The sequence below is a fragment of the Hyperolius riggenbachi genome, chromosome 3, assembly GCF_040937935.1.
Source record: "Hyperolius riggenbachi isolate aHypRig1 chromosome 3, aHypRig1.pri, whole genome shotgun sequence".
Taxonomy (NCBI): Eukaryota; Metazoa; Chordata; class Amphibia; order Anura; family Hyperoliidae; genus Hyperolius; species Hyperolius riggenbachi.
Genome location: NC_090648.1, coordinates 243,170,488 through 243,186,219, shown reverse-complemented (window position 1 = coordinate 243,186,219; position 15,732 = coordinate 243,170,488). Strand labels below are relative to the sequence as shown.

General features: G+C 42.5%; 1 long non-coding RNA gene across 1 annotated transcript in view; it reads right to left on the bottom strand.

Moving 5' to 3' along the window:
• LOC137561362 (uncharacterized) overlaps positions 1–15,732 on the bottom strand; it is a 140,636-nt gene that overhangs the window by 51,592 nt on the left and 73,312 nt on the right. The gene's annotated exons all lie outside the window — the stretch shown is intronic.

Here is a 15,732-nt window from a genome sequence, read left to right as displayed (position 1 = left end):
AAAAGCCGACAGCATCTCTTCAGATGCTGCGGCTTTTCTGAGCTCTGGGCTCCTTTCTTCTGCCTGGGAGCGAGATCGATCGCTCCCAGGACTTTTTGATTCTGGCCATCTTGTGGCCAAATAGCTAATTACACCCAAAAAAAAATAGTTTTCAAACTAAACATATACATATATTAAAAAAAACCCTGTTTACCTCCCACACCAAAAAATACCCACATACAAGTTTACATAAAAAAAAAAAAAAAATTACAATAATAAAAAAAAAAAAAAACATAAATAGTTACCTAAGGGTCTGAACTTTTTAAATATGCATGTCAAAGGAGTATATCAATATGATTTAATAAATTATGGGCTTCTAAACAGTGATGGACGCAAAACGGAAAAAATGCACCTTTATTTCCAAATAAAATATTGTCGCCATACATTGTGATAGGGACATAATTTTAACGCTGAAATACCCGGGGCATATGGGCAAATACAATACGTGAGTTTTATTTATGGAGGCATGTATTATTTTAAAACTATAATGGCTGAAAACTGAGAAATAATGAATTTTTTCCATTTTTTTCTTATTCTTCCTGTTAAAATGCATTTACAGTAAAGTGGCTCTTAGCAAAATATACCACCCACAGAAAGCCTAATTGGTGGCGGAAAAAACAAGATATAGATCAATTAATTGTGATGAGTAGTGATAAAGTTATTGGCAAATGAATGGGGGGTGAAAGTTGTTCGGATGTAAAAAAATTTCAACCCTTCGGGCTTAAGTGGTTAGAGAGATGTTCTAAACATGCCTAGTGTTTTTGGAGCGTTTTTCTGTAGCGTTTTTCATATTTTGTTACAGTACAGCTGTATCTGAACAGCTACTGTAACAAAAAAACGTTTGGAAAACCGCTCTGATCTAGTGTTTTTCAGAGCAGTTTTCCACTTTCCTATAAATTGAGGCACATTATTGAACAGTAATCAAGAGCTGTGTGAAACGTTCAAATGCAATATATCTCTAATCAGAATCAGCAACTTTATTTCGTCGGGCGTAACCCTGTCATTCTTGGCGAAATAAAGTTTCTGATTCTGATTAGAGATATATTGCATTTGCACTTTTTACACAGCTCTTGATTACTGTTCAATAATTTGCATTTTAGCATATAGTTTAATTTATGCTAAATTTCTCTTGCCTGTGCAATATAGTGGTCCGCCTTCTCGTTAGCTTTACATTTTACACATTTTAAGGTCAATTTAGATAGGATGCCTGGGAAAGTCTCCTCAGTAACAGTTAAGGCATCTAATTACATTTATGTTTGCTAAAGAATGTTTCTCCTCTGTATGTCAGTGTATATAAGCTGTGTTTTTCAGTTCTGGTCAGGAACCAGTCCGACGAAGGCTTTTTATAAGTCGAAAGCTCACTGTTTATCCATCTCTAAGTTAGCCAATAAATGGTATCATCCTGATTCAAAACTTCTTGCTTTAAGGTCAATAAAAACACCCCTTTTTTGATCAAAATTTTGCACATGAGAAAGACATTCAAAGCTATACACACACTAGAGATGTTGCAATCCATGCTGCAATATGGAAACTATTCAACCTGGCCCTGTACGCTGGTTACTTACCTGAAGTCTGGAATGAAGGACTCATAACTCCTATTTACAAGAGTGGAGATCGCTATGACCCAGCCAACTACAGAGGCATCTGTGTGAGCAGCACACTGGGAAAACTGTTCAACAGCATCCTGAATAAGAGAATCATCACCTTTCTCACACAGCACAATGTTATCAGTAAGAGCCAAGCAGGTTTTATGCCAAACCATCACACCACTGACCACATCTACACCCTGCACACCCTTATCAAGCACCATGTACACAGACGAAGAAAAGGAAAAATATTTGCCTGCTTTGTGGACTTTAAAAAGGCTTTTGACTCAGTGTGGCATCCAGGTTTGTTCCTGAGACTCCTAGAGAGTGGAGTAGGAGGGAAAACATATGATGTCATAAAGAGCTCATACACTGGGAACAAGTGCAGTGTGAAAGTAAATGGGAAAAGAACACCTTTTTTCCTCCAGGGTCGGGGGGTAAGACAGGGTTGCAGCCTAAGTCCAACACTTTTCAACATATACATCAACAAATTAGCCTCAGCCCTAGAGGCTTCATCAGCACCAGGACTCACCCTGCATGACACAACAGTGAAATTCCTACTGTATGCAGATGACCTCTTACTGCTATCACCAACTAAAGAAGGTCTACAAGACAGCCTAGAAATCCTGGAGAAATTTAGCACAACATGGGCACTCCCAATTAATCTAAAGAAAACCAAAACCATGGTGTTCCAGAGGAAAAACAGGTCAGCCCAGAGCCCATCCTTTATACTCAATGACTGTGAAATCAGCAGAACGGATAAATATACCTACCTTGGTCTGGAAATCAACCAATCAGGAAGCCTTAAGTCAGCCATGGAGGCCCTAAAAGCCAAAGCATGCCGAACGTTCTATGCCATCAGGAAAGAACTGTACCACCTCAAACCACCAGTAAAGGTCTGGCTGAAGGTTTTTGACAGTGTCATCACCCCAATCCTACTGTATGGAAGTGAAGTATGGGGCCCCACCACCTACCCAGATCAATCAAAATGGGAATCCAGCCCAACAGAAATATTCCACCTTGAGTTCTGCAAACACCTTCTCCATGTCCATCGGAGTACCTCAAACAATGCCTGCCGAGCTGAGCTGGGGAGATTCCCATTACTGCTTGAGATACAGAAGAGAGTGTTGTCCTTCTGGGCCCACCTACAGAGCAGCAGCCCCGACTCACCCCACTACAAAGCCATGCTGCACAATGAAGACCAAGAAAAGCCGTGTGCACTGAAAGTCGTGGTCAGCTCTATACTCCCTCGAACCCCCGACCCACAGGTCATAACAAAAGTCCAGATAAAACACACCACAGCTAAGAGCAAAGAAGACTATGTGGAAAAATGGAGGAGTGAAATAAAACAGTCACAAAAGCTAGCCATATACCAGTCTCTACAAAGAGAATATAAAATGGCCCCATACCTGGAAAAGCTGCAAAACTCTCAAGAGAGGAAAATCCTGAGTGTCTACAGATTGAGTGCTCACAACCTCGAAATAGAGTCTGGGAGACACAGACAGACGTACAAACCCAGGAAGGAGAGACTATGCCAACACTGTGAGCAGAAGACCCTTGAGGATGAAAGCCACTTCCTGCTGCACTGCCCCAAATATACTGCAACCAGGGACACTTACTTTAAGAAATTGTTGGAACTATTCCCAGACTTTCTCACACTAGAAGATGAGAGAAAAACATATATCCTACTAGGAGAAGAGGAATCCACAGTGACAATCGCTGCACACTTTGTCACAGCATGCCACAGACTGAGGGGAGCATAACGGAACTGTAAACCTAAAAAATGTCCACAGACTGCTTAGCCATTGTCCCCCTACCCCACCCTCTCCCATGTCCCCTATTTCCCCTTGCTTTGGCAATACCTGTAATGAATCTTGGTCATGCCAATAAAGCTATCTTTGATTTGATTTGATTTGATTTGATGTTATGTATTTTTGGATCTGGTGGCCATGCCTTTTTTAAATTGATTTTAACAATGTTAATTAGCAGTTTTTTTCAATAAAGATACAATTTTTGTGAACACATTGTGCTATAAGTTATCTTTTACTTGAATTAGAGGGAAGATCTTTTTCTTTTGTGTTTGGTTACATATTGATGAGCGGGTCTATAACCCATTTTTCTTCACCCAAATATATTCCTCTTATTATGAGATATAATTGAGGCCATTTTTTTTATAACTGGACTATCTTTGCTCAAGTTTTTGTTAAGCACGGTGGCTTAGTGGTTATCACTCTCACCTTGCAGCGCTGGGTCCCTGGTTCGCATCCTAGCAAGGTCAACATCTGCATGGAGTTTGTATGTTCTTCCTGTTCTGCGTAGGTTTCCTCGAGGCACTCTGGTTTCCTCCCACATCCCAAAAACATGCATATAAGTAATTGGCATACCCCTAAATTGGCCCTAGACTATGCTATATACACTACATAGTACATACACAGACATATGACTATGGTAGGGATTAGATTGTGAGCCCCTCTGAGGGACAGTAAAGTGACAAGACAATATACTCTGTAAAGCGATGCATAATATGTCGGCGCTATATAAATACTTAAATAAATTAAAAATAAATAAATAACTAGGTAACCAAACATGGTCGGGTCCAGTCAGAGGTAATGGCAGAAAGCAGGAAGGAGTTATCGAGTTCAGGCTGAGGCCAGCAACAGTAGGCAGGGTCAAGACATGCAAGCTGATAAAGAAACCCCTACTTCCTTGTGATCGCATCTGATCACTATGGACGGCAGTCATTGAAGTTATTTATTCATGGTAACACAAGGGGTTAATGGACTATGGGTTAACATTCCACTGCAGGGGGAAAAAAAAACACTTATTTTTTTATACTGTGACACTCCATGTCTCACTATTACAGAATGGTTGCTGATATTTGCAGAAGCAATATAAAAGCAAATATGCACTCTTGAGCATGTATGAGCATTGGTGCAGGGGTACGTGCAAGCTGGAAGCGGGCATCCACTTGCACATTTACAATTGCAGTGCAGCATACTTTCATGTACTGTATACTTTCCATTGCACACATAATAAACAATATGAATGAATAATGTTACCGTCTCACTCCATTGAGGGGGATTCTGCTTTTACAGGATGTGCTACTCAGCACCCCAATGTGAAAATAGCCTCATACTACGTGTTAAAAAACGTTAAACAGCAGAGGATTGTTGAGTGCTTCCAAATCTGTTCTGATGAATTATTTGACCATGACCAATTGTCACATTTACATTTACACATCTTAGAACAGATTTTTTTAAGTGGACCCACTTACATTTTTTTAAGTTATAAAGTGAAATTTTCTAAAAAAAAAAAAAAAAATGGTACTTGAAATCCTTCTTTATCTTCTAACTGCACATGATTATTTTACATTCATGTGTTTTTGTTCTATGTTTTTTTGTTTTGTTTTTTTAAATCTATTTTATGACCTTGAGACTATGTCCAGTCGCATCCATTCTCTCTTTGACCTCTGCATTCCTATCATGCATAACTTTCAACATGCTCTATTGTTGTGGAAGATGGCATCAGTTATGGAGAGAGGCACTTCTGAAAAGACTATGCCAATTTACCTACATGTGCACAGGCTGCCCTTGTGAACATTTTTATATAGTTCTAAACAGTACCATTATTATTTTTAAATTAGCTACACTGAGCAATCTCTTTAAGTGAGCGAGAATGTTTTATTTTTCTTATATTTAACTAAGGCATAAAAGGTATGGTAGGAGCAGTCAGAGTATGACACTGTGACCAGTGCCACAGGGGTTACACACTGCACAGCCCTTGTCATCAGCTGTAAATTACCCACTAAAGTGTGCATAGAGATAAGATAATGATGGCCAGATCCACTCACATTAAGCAAAATGCTCATATCCATGCTTTCTCAGCCGCTTCATCAATTTTCTCCCATGATAATTTTTTGATGATTATGAATTAACTTTTCCACATTCCATAAACTGGGATGCTTGGGTGTGCATGAGCAGCTGATAAAAGATGAGCCCACAGGGTATTTGAAACATGCCTACATAAATGACTTCTTTCTGATGTCTGTCAGTCGCCTATGCATGCCTTGATTATCACTAGTGATATCTGCATTATTTGCATTACAAGCAAAAATGCACAATGTATGGCTTGCCTTTATTGTCTGTTTCCGATGTAAATTTCCTGTAAAAGGGTACAGCAATTACTCAGCAGTCATATTGTAACAACAAACAACTGATTCATCAGAAAACTTTAAAATTCTAAGGACTGATATTTTCCCTACCTCTTTACTACCAAGAATTTCAACAATTACCCACTGATACACAGCCTGGGGAGAGGTTGGGGTGAGCCAACGCACCTCCAGGTCCATGCACTGTACAATGTATGAGATTATGTTGCTGTGTCCGCTTCTGTCCATGAGGGAGAGGAGATGGAGGGTGCTGTTGCTTTAGTAGGCCTAAGTGGAAAGGGACTCAGAACTCTAAAATTAAAAATATTTTATACATACCTGGGGCTTCCTCCAGCCCCATCTGCTTCGATCGCTCCCACACCACCGTCCTCATCTTCGGGAACCGAAGCTCTGCCTCCTTCAGGAAGCGTGAGGAGAATTTTGCCCCAGTGATTTTGCGGCGATTAAACCTTGTTCAGCAGCGCTGATGCGACAAATCATCTATGGTGTTAATGCTTAACATTTGTAGACAACAGGCATGGGCTTCCGAATTCCGCGGAAGCTAAAATTCCGAAATTCCGCCGGAATTGGGGTTTCCGCATGGTTCCGCGGAATTCGGAATTTGCAATCCGGAATTCGGAATTTGCAATCCGGAATTCGGAATTCCGGCAAAATTGGAATCGGAATGAATTGACCAATCAGGAGATGCGGAATGAGTTGACCAATCATAATCAGCGGAGAGTTACTGCGCTAAAATAACGGTTTCAACATTTTTTTTATCCAAATTTACAAAATACAAATCAACTTTATTAACAATAGATATTTCAAATGAGCGATTGAGTGTTTCCTCCTAAATTTACGGAAATCCGTTTAAAAATTACGGAAGTCCGTTTAAAAATACGGAAAGTGCACGTGGCGGAATACTGCGGAATTCCGCGGAATGTAGCGGAATTCCACCGGAATGTAGCGGAAGCGGAATTTCGGTAGTGGCGGTATGCGGAATTACCGCGGAATCGGAAATTGGCTCTTCCGACCATGCCTAGTAGACAATAATGAAAGGAAATTCATTTGGCTTCAGACTCTCTTTAGAGAAGCTGGGCACAATGCTCTGAAGCTAAGGTGGTGAGTCCTGGATCAGTCCCCTGTGACAAGAGAAAGAGGCAGGGGCAAATCATTATTGCACAGAGAGGCATGATGCATAAAGGATTTGGGCACTGTGTTCTCTGGTAGGATGAATGTAAATGTAAATGTATCCTTAAATGTTTTGTTTGCTTTTTTAATAGAATGAGATGTGCTGTTTAAGACATGATTTTATCAGTGGTTATATAGATGTTGTTTATGTGGCACATTTTTCTTAACAGGTATCATGGATAGAAATGATTGGCGTACCTGAACTAAAAAGTGGTGTTTTTCTGAGGTTTTCCCACCGGCCAAACTGATTGCTAAGCTTATGAGACTGCTGACTGGGATTTGCACACACTATACCTTGTACATGTAAGCTTTACATGTCACAGCAAAGCCAATATTTATTATCATTAAACATGGTCCTTCTCTTGCCACCAGCCCCAAAAACAGCCCCAACTGTAGGCTTCCATATAAGCTTTCAGAGATGGCCCGAACTGTTCACCCGCGGACAGTTCCCTGTGAATATCGTCTGTTCGCGAACATATGGCGTGTTTGACCCGCGACCTATACATTATAATGGAGACAAAATCAACCCCACACCCCAGAGTCAGCAGACACATGGCAGCCAATCAGCAACCCCTTCCACCTGGACTGCACCCCCCCCCCCCCCCCCGCCCACCACCACCGCGTACATTTGAAATCGGCGCCGGTAGACTTGGGCGCAGGATACAGCGGTATATAGCTGATCCTGCTTCTGCACAAGTCCGGGCCGATTTAATTACTATTCCCCCTCCAGGCCGACATGGATAGTGGGGGAATGAAATAATTCGGCTTCCAGCGATTGCTGGAGGCCGAATTATTATGTTTTTAAGCAACTTCGGCTCTGTCTTCTGACGGAGCCGACGTTACTCACTGAGCGCTTCAATAGGAATGATTCCTATTGAAGTCTATGGAGGCGCCGGCTGCGCCCAAATCTAGCAGCGCTGAAAAGCACTGCTCCGCCACCACCACCTATTAGAAAGCCACCACAGCAGCCATTTGCCATTTTGCAATGCTTTCAAGTTCAATGGTCCAATGCTTTCAAGTTCTGTGATTGGGCTAAAAATACAGAGTTGCAGTAATGCGGTATTTCCATAGAAATCCGATCTCCATTTTTCAATTTCGGAGTTAAGAAGCTTATGGAATGAACTGGGCAGTAGGGATGCTCATTTGGATTCCACGGAAATAAAATGTTCACATTTCCAATCGAAAATTGGCATTTCCGATTGGAAATGTGGAAATTTCATTTCTGCAGAATGCAGATGAGCATCCCTACTGCCCAGTTCATTCCATGAATCTCAGTATGAGCAATGCTTAGCTTACCTTTCGGCAGCAGTAACTGCTTTACTTTTAAAGTAGAAACAGCAAAACATCTATTTCAAAATCAAATATCCCGAAACCACATACTAACTGGACTGTTCCCCTGAAATTAATATATTAACCTAGATTTCAAAATAATGGCTTCTTGTTTCCATTATATGTAACGGAGCTGGCACAGTTAAGAAAGCTAGGAGAGGACCATTAATATTTTTCCTTGTTTATTATATAATGCTACATTGAATCAGATGACATTTCTTCAAAGTGATGTGATGTGTCCTGCTTTCCTTTTCAAATGCACACACTGGAGCCAGGATTAAACCCCCCTCTACTTCGGGTGTCTGCATTTTAAAAGCTTTGTTTACGCTAAAACGTAGATCAACTTAACAGGTATGTTTAAATGAAAACATTACCTCTTGCTGACCTGTCAGATTTGAAGGTGAAAATGCAGTCAGCAGAAAACAGAATCCAAATGTCATGGATGAAATCTTAAGCTGTAAAGTCATTTGTTATAGTTCCTTTTCTCCTCAAACAGTTTACTCAAGAAATCCAAACTTCCTGAAACACAGTCAATTTGATATATATATATATATATATATATATATATATATATATATATATATATATATATATATATATATATATATATATATATATATATAATAAAAATAGCCCAAATATTTAGTGAAAATTATAAAAATAAAAAAAAAATTGCTGCAATTCCTTTTAAACTGGTTTACGGTGCGTAGATTTTATTAGACATGCCCCCTCCAATCTGTTCATGCAACACCTGCAATTAAGGCAGGATTCACACATATAAAAGATTGTGTCTGATTTGGGATTTTGCAGAAACAGGTTCGCCGCATAGGTAATGTATTTCAGTGGCGTTCACATTCTGTTTGTGATCAGTTCTGACTTTGCACATGCAAATTTTCAGAGTAATAAAAATTGGATGGCAGCTCTGCTTATTGTTCTGTGCAGCACGTGATTCGCATTTCAATGCAAGTCAATGGGATAGCTGAAATCAACATTTTTTATTAATAATAATAAATTAATAATAATAATACAAAAAATGCAGGAAACATTGCATTCAAGAGTGACATTAATTAAAACTATTTTCCTGTAAATTAGCTTCATTTTGTATTAATGAAAATTTTGCATTGCAATTTTTTTAAATACAAATATATTTTGTAAAAAAAAAAAAATCACAAATGCATAATTATGTATACTAAAAATTGTATTTTCTGGAATGAGAAGTTTGAATGCTTCAGAAGTTTGAATGTTTCAGGCTAGAATCACAGTGGGATGTTGCGTTTTGATGTGACGTTTAAGTCGCAACGCAAACTTACAACACAACCAAAAAGTCGCAATGCAGCGTTACCAACCCGTACAGCAGATACAGTGGAAAATACAGGCAATTAAAAGTATGCTTCCAAGTCCGTACTGAGCATGTGAAAACAGTCTAAAGCAGCTAATAGCATGTATAACGCACTGCATGTAGTACTTTCACTTAACGTGCAGTGTTAGACACCAACACAACGTGTGCACTGTGAACGGGGCATTGATTTTTCATTGTAGCAAGTTATTCTGCGTTAAATTTTGTTTTAACGTGAGACTTTAACATCCCACTGTGAACTTAGCCTCTGCAGGGTAGAGTGCTGCAAAAATTCTTCATGGCAGTAGATAAGCCTCAGATGGTACGGCACAGATGGACCAGATTGGTTATGTCTAGAGGTATATAAGATGCACAAATATTGAATTTGAATAGTTTTTTATGCAATGTGATAGCATGTAAATCTATTTATGTTTAATAGAAGCATTATAACTTTGGACATAGACAAGTTTTGAATGTACATTTAAAAAATGATGCAAAAATTTGATTGTATGTAGATTTTCTATGTACAGTATACATTAAGTGTATGAATCATACAGAATTTCCCAACCACAAAAGGTAAGAAGAGATTTTTGTAGCTAAAGTAAATTTTAGGTAATAAAATTAGCGACCTGGAGTTCAACCAGAGCTAGATTAAAGCCAAATAGGGCCCTAAGCAAAGTAGCAGATTTGGGCCCCCCTCCCTCAACCCCCTCTGCTCCTATCATAATAGAACTGAATTAAGATCCAGTAGGACAGTGCTTCAGGATGACCATTCCTGGTATAGTAAACTACATTGCCTTGGAGTTTACTATAAAAATATTCTAGGTGGGGGTGACAAGCATGGTGTGTGCCTGTCCACCGCCCATGCCGAGTGCTAGCAAGTATTGTTTCTACTTGCTAGTACTTAAATTAGACAGTTGTGAAAGCGCGGGAGGGGGGTTTAACATACCCATGCAGCCGTCTCATCTGACGCGCTCCATTCATGGCATACGTTGTGTACCACATCACTTCCAGCTTTATGGGGTACACAGCATATGCCGTGAATGAAACGCATCAAATGGCGTACAAGAGGAATCGGCGTAGGGAGACTTGGGTGCTGGATACAGCCGGTATATGGCTGATCCTGCGGCTGCACAAGTTCCGGCCATGTTAAATACTATTCCCCCTCCAGGCCGCCATGGATGGTGGGGAATGAAATAATTCGGCTTCCAGCATATATATATATATATATATATATATATATATATATATATATATATATATATATTCCTCAGTTCATGATGACACTTCTGTCTGCCTGTACTCACTTTACTACTATGGCGGCTGGCTGGGGCTAGTGAGGGGGGAGGTCACTGGGGCTAGTGGGGGCCAGGTAGAAGGTCACTGAGGGTAGTGGGGGACAGGTAGAAGGTTACTGGGGCTAGTGAGGGGGGAGGTCACTGGGGCTAGTGGTGACAGGTAGAAGGTCACTGGGGCTAGTGGGGACAGGTAGAAGGTCAGTGAGGGTAGTGGGGGACAGGTAGAAGGTTACTGGGGCTAGTGAGGGGGGAGGTCACTGGGGCTAGTGGTGACAGGTAGAAGGTCACTGGGGCTACTGGGGGACAGGTAGAAGGTCACTGGGGCTAGTGAGGAGGGAGGTCACTGGGGCTACTGGGGGACAGGTAGAAGGTTACTGAGGCTAGTGAGGGGGGGGTCACTGGGGCTAGTGGGGGACAGGTAGAAGGACACTGGGGCTAGTGAGGGGAGAGGTCACTGGGGCTAGTGGTGACAGGTAGAAGGTCACTGGGGCTAGTGGTGACAGGTAGAAGGTCACTGGGGCTAATGGGGGACAGGTAAAAGGTCACTGGGTCTAGTGGGAGCAGGTAAAAGGACACTGGGGCTAGTGGGGGACAGGTAGAAGGTCACTGAGGCTAGTGAGGAAGGGAAGGCCACTGGGGCTAGTGGGGGCAGGTAGAGGGTCACTGGGGCTAGTAAGGGGAGTGTGGAGGTCACTGGGGCTAGTGAGGGGGGAGGGAGGAGGTCACTGGGGATAGTGGGGGCAGGGAGGAGGTCACTGGGGCTAGTGGGGGAGGGAGTACGTCACTGGGGCTAGTGGGGAACGGTAGAAGGTCACTTTGGCTAGTGAGGGGGGGGGGAGGAGGTCACTGGGGATAGTGGGGGGCAGGGAGTAGGTCACTGGGGCTAGTGGGGGGAGGGAGGAGGTCACTGGGACTAGTGGGGGGCAGGGAGGAGGTCACTGGGGCTAGTGAGGGGAGGGAGGAGGTTAATGGAGCTAGTGGGGGGAGGGAGGGGGTTACTGGGGCTAGTGGGGGGCAGGGAGGTCACTGGGGCTAGTAAGGGGAGGGAGGAGGTCACTGGGGCTTGTGGTGGCGAAGGAGGAGGTCACTGGAGCTAGTGGGGGGGAGGAAGGAGGTCACTGGAGCTAGTGGGGGGAGGGAGGAGGTCACTGGGGCTAGTGGGAGTCAGGGAGGAGGTCACTGGGGCTAGTGGGGAGCAGGTAGGTCACTGGGGCTAGTGGGGGGAGAGACGTCACTGGAGCTAGTGGGACAGAGGCAGGTAGATGCATACTCACTGCTGCAGCTGCAGATGCCCATTCCTCTAATGTCCCAGGTGGGAGGCGGGGCTTCCTCCAGGAAGGACATCCACCTGCCAGTCACACACTCCTTAGTGAGTTTACTAGAGGCCTTAGTTTACTTCATTTGTTTAGGGGCGTGGTTTCGGCCATCAGGGGGCAGAGCTTATGCTTGCCAGATGGAAGAGATGCTTTCAGTGGCTGCTCCAGACCCCACCACACCCACGTGGATACAACATCTCCCGCAGGCCTAGTCCGACCCTGGGAGGGAGGGGGAAGGCGAGTTGGAATGATGTCAGCAGAGTGAGTCACATGGTGCAGGGCTCATGCAGGGCACATGCTGACTCTTTGCAGGCTGCTGAGCTGAGCATCTCTTCCATAACAACAGACGCTCAGCCTCTGCTCACCTCTGGAAACCAGTGCTGCTGTGGAACAAGATGATGAGACTGCACGCTGATGGGGTCACTTAGCCACAGCGCTGCAACACTGCAGGCATATTAGAGACATATTACATGATGAGATGGGGCCCTTTAGACCCTGAATGGGGCCCCAAACTGCTGCTTGAGGTGCCTGGTGGAAGATCTGGCTCTGAGTTCAACTATACAAAGTAAAAAAGACACAATAGTTTTAGCTATTTCTGCTCATTTGTATGTGTAGTTATTGTCAGGAATGGGTGAAGCATAATAAGCAGATTAAGGTTAGGCTAAGGTAAAAATATCGCATTAGGTTAGGTTGACACTACACACTGGGTTCCAAATTATTATGCAAATTGTATTTAAATGTCATAAAGAGTAAATATTTTGTTTTTCAAATAAACTCATGGATGGTGTCTCAGTGCTCTTTTGATCACTGAAATCAAACTTGGACACCTCTGATAACTAGTTCGCCAGGTGAGCCATTGATTAAAGTAAACCTAGTAAAACTACTAAAAAGAACTACATGACAAATTTTCAAACAGTCTTATTTAGGGCTTGTTCACACTAAGGGCTCTTTTGGCTTTTTTTAAGTACCGTCAATTTTCAAAATCACCCTAAAAGTGTGTGTGCAATGATTCCCTATGAGAGTGTTCACATATAAGCGGTTTGATTCCCATCCGCTCACCAGAGCGCTGCCTGTACAATTTTTGGGGCAATTTGCCTCAATGGAAGGTATAGGGAAATTGCAAAATGCTTGAAAAAGTGATTTGTACAGTGATTTCCCCAGCGCATTTAAGAATAAATACATTGGGCTTGATTCACTAAGACAAATAGTATGACTTATCAAAGTTAGCATGCTTTATCAAAGTTAACATGCCTTATCACAGTGGCATATCAAACTTATGCCTGCTAATTGGCAACCCTGGATGGTCCAAAAGGATGGAGTGGTGGATGGCCACCATGCCAACAAGGCTGTGACATCAGCAAGGAGGTGGCGTAGTATCGCTTTGGGCTGGAATCATGGGAAGAGAGCTATTTTGCCACTTTAGGGTCCCTTAAAGAGAACCCGAGGTGTGTTTAAAGAATGTTATCTGCATACAGAGGCTGGATCTGCCTATACAGCCCAGCCTCTGTTGCTATCCCAAACCCCACTAAGGTCCCCCTGCACTCTGCAATCCCTCATAAATCACAGCCGTGCTGTGAGGCTGTGTTTACATCTGTAGTGTCAGTCTCAGCTGCTCCCCCGCCTCCTGCAGAGCTCCGGTCCCTGCCCCCGTCCCTTCCCTCTAATCAGCAGGGAGGGAAGGGATGCAGGCGGGGACTGGAGCTCTGCAGGAGGCTGGAAGAGCAGCAGACTGACACTATAGAGATAAACACAGCCAGCTCTGACAAGCTGTTTGTCAGCAGCGTGGCTGTGATTTATGAGGGATTGCAGAGTGCAGGGGACCTTAGGGGGGTTTGGGATAGCAACAGAGGCTGGGCTGTATAGGCAGATCCATCCTCTGTATGCAGATAATATTCTTCAAACCCACCTCGGGTTCTCTTTAAGGTGTGAAACTGACCTCTGAAAAGTATGTGGAGTTTCTGACTGACCACTTTCTTCCATGGCACAAAAAACTGTGCTTTCCATGAAAAAGTCATCTTCATGCATGACAATGCACCATCTCATGCTGCAAAGAATACTTATGCATCACTGGCTGCTTTTGGCATAAAATGAGAGAAACTCATGGTGTGGCCTCCATCCTCCCCTGACCTCAGTCCTACTGAGAAGCTTTGGGGCATCCTTAAGGAAAAGATCTATGAGGGTGGGAGGCAGTTTACATCCAATCAGCAGCTCTGGGAGGCTGTTCTGACATCTTTCAAAGAAATTCAAGCTGAAACTATTCACAAATCTCACAAGTTCAATGGATGCAAGAATTATGAAGCTGCTATCAAATAAGGGGCCCTATATTAATATATAACTTGACCTGTTAAGATGTTTTTGATTGAAATAGCTTTTCATTTCAGTAAATATGGCCTCCTAATGCAGAAAATTCAACAGATGACCATTTTCAGTTTTTCACAACCTATAAAATATTTTGAAACTCTGTTGTGCATAATAATTTGAAACAGTGCATTTTAAGTTTTGCATTTTTTAAAAATATACCGTTTTGTTCAGTAAAATTTGAATTATTCTCTAATGGTTGATGACTCAAACATTATGCTGACTGCTACTTGCATCTACTATTTAGGATAATCAGAGAAAAATATAATATGCATAATAATTTGGAACACGGTGTAGATCAGAAGATAGGTCAGCGGAGATTGTTATTTAAGGCTCTTTTCAGATATTGTGCAGTGCAATTTGTGCACGACATAAGAACCTACCGCAGCACATTGCACTATTGCATACAGGTTAGTCAATGTGGCACACTGCGCCAACAGGGAAATCTCAGTGATGCCACCCCCAGAACATCTAACCCAGTGAAATCAAACACCAGAAACATCTTACCCCTCAGTCATGTGCACACTGCCAAACAGGAAGTGCATCACATGATTTTCCTCATATGCGCATGCTCATCGCTACCACAAACAACTTTAAATAGGTTTGCAGTGCCATTGACTTCTATTGCATTGTGTACTGTGCACACCTTGTGGAAACAAGCTGCAGACTCTGTGTTGGCCGGACCACTTCTATTGCATCACGTCGCAACTCGGGTACTGTGGCATGTCTTATAGAAATGAATGACCACTGCAACGAGCAGCAGCGGGGGAGGGGAAACTCACATAATGTAATAAGTATGAAAGGGGCCTAAAGGGAACCTTAACCTCCCTAGCGGCATTGACAGTTATACACGTCCATGCAAAACATGCTGTGAACAGTATTGACGTGCATACACGTTAATACTCTCCTGCACTGTATACTAGACCCTTGCATGACACATTTTGGCAAGTTACAGGGGAAAAAATGTTAGGAAAATTAATTGGATCACTATTTGCACAGAAATCCTAAAGAAATTCAATGCAAGGGAGGTTAAAGAGGAACTAAACTCTTCCAAAGGAGAGAAAGAAATAGAGAGAAACCCACCCTGTTTGTATTCTGAAACAACAGGCTGTCTAATTCTGCCTTAACCTCC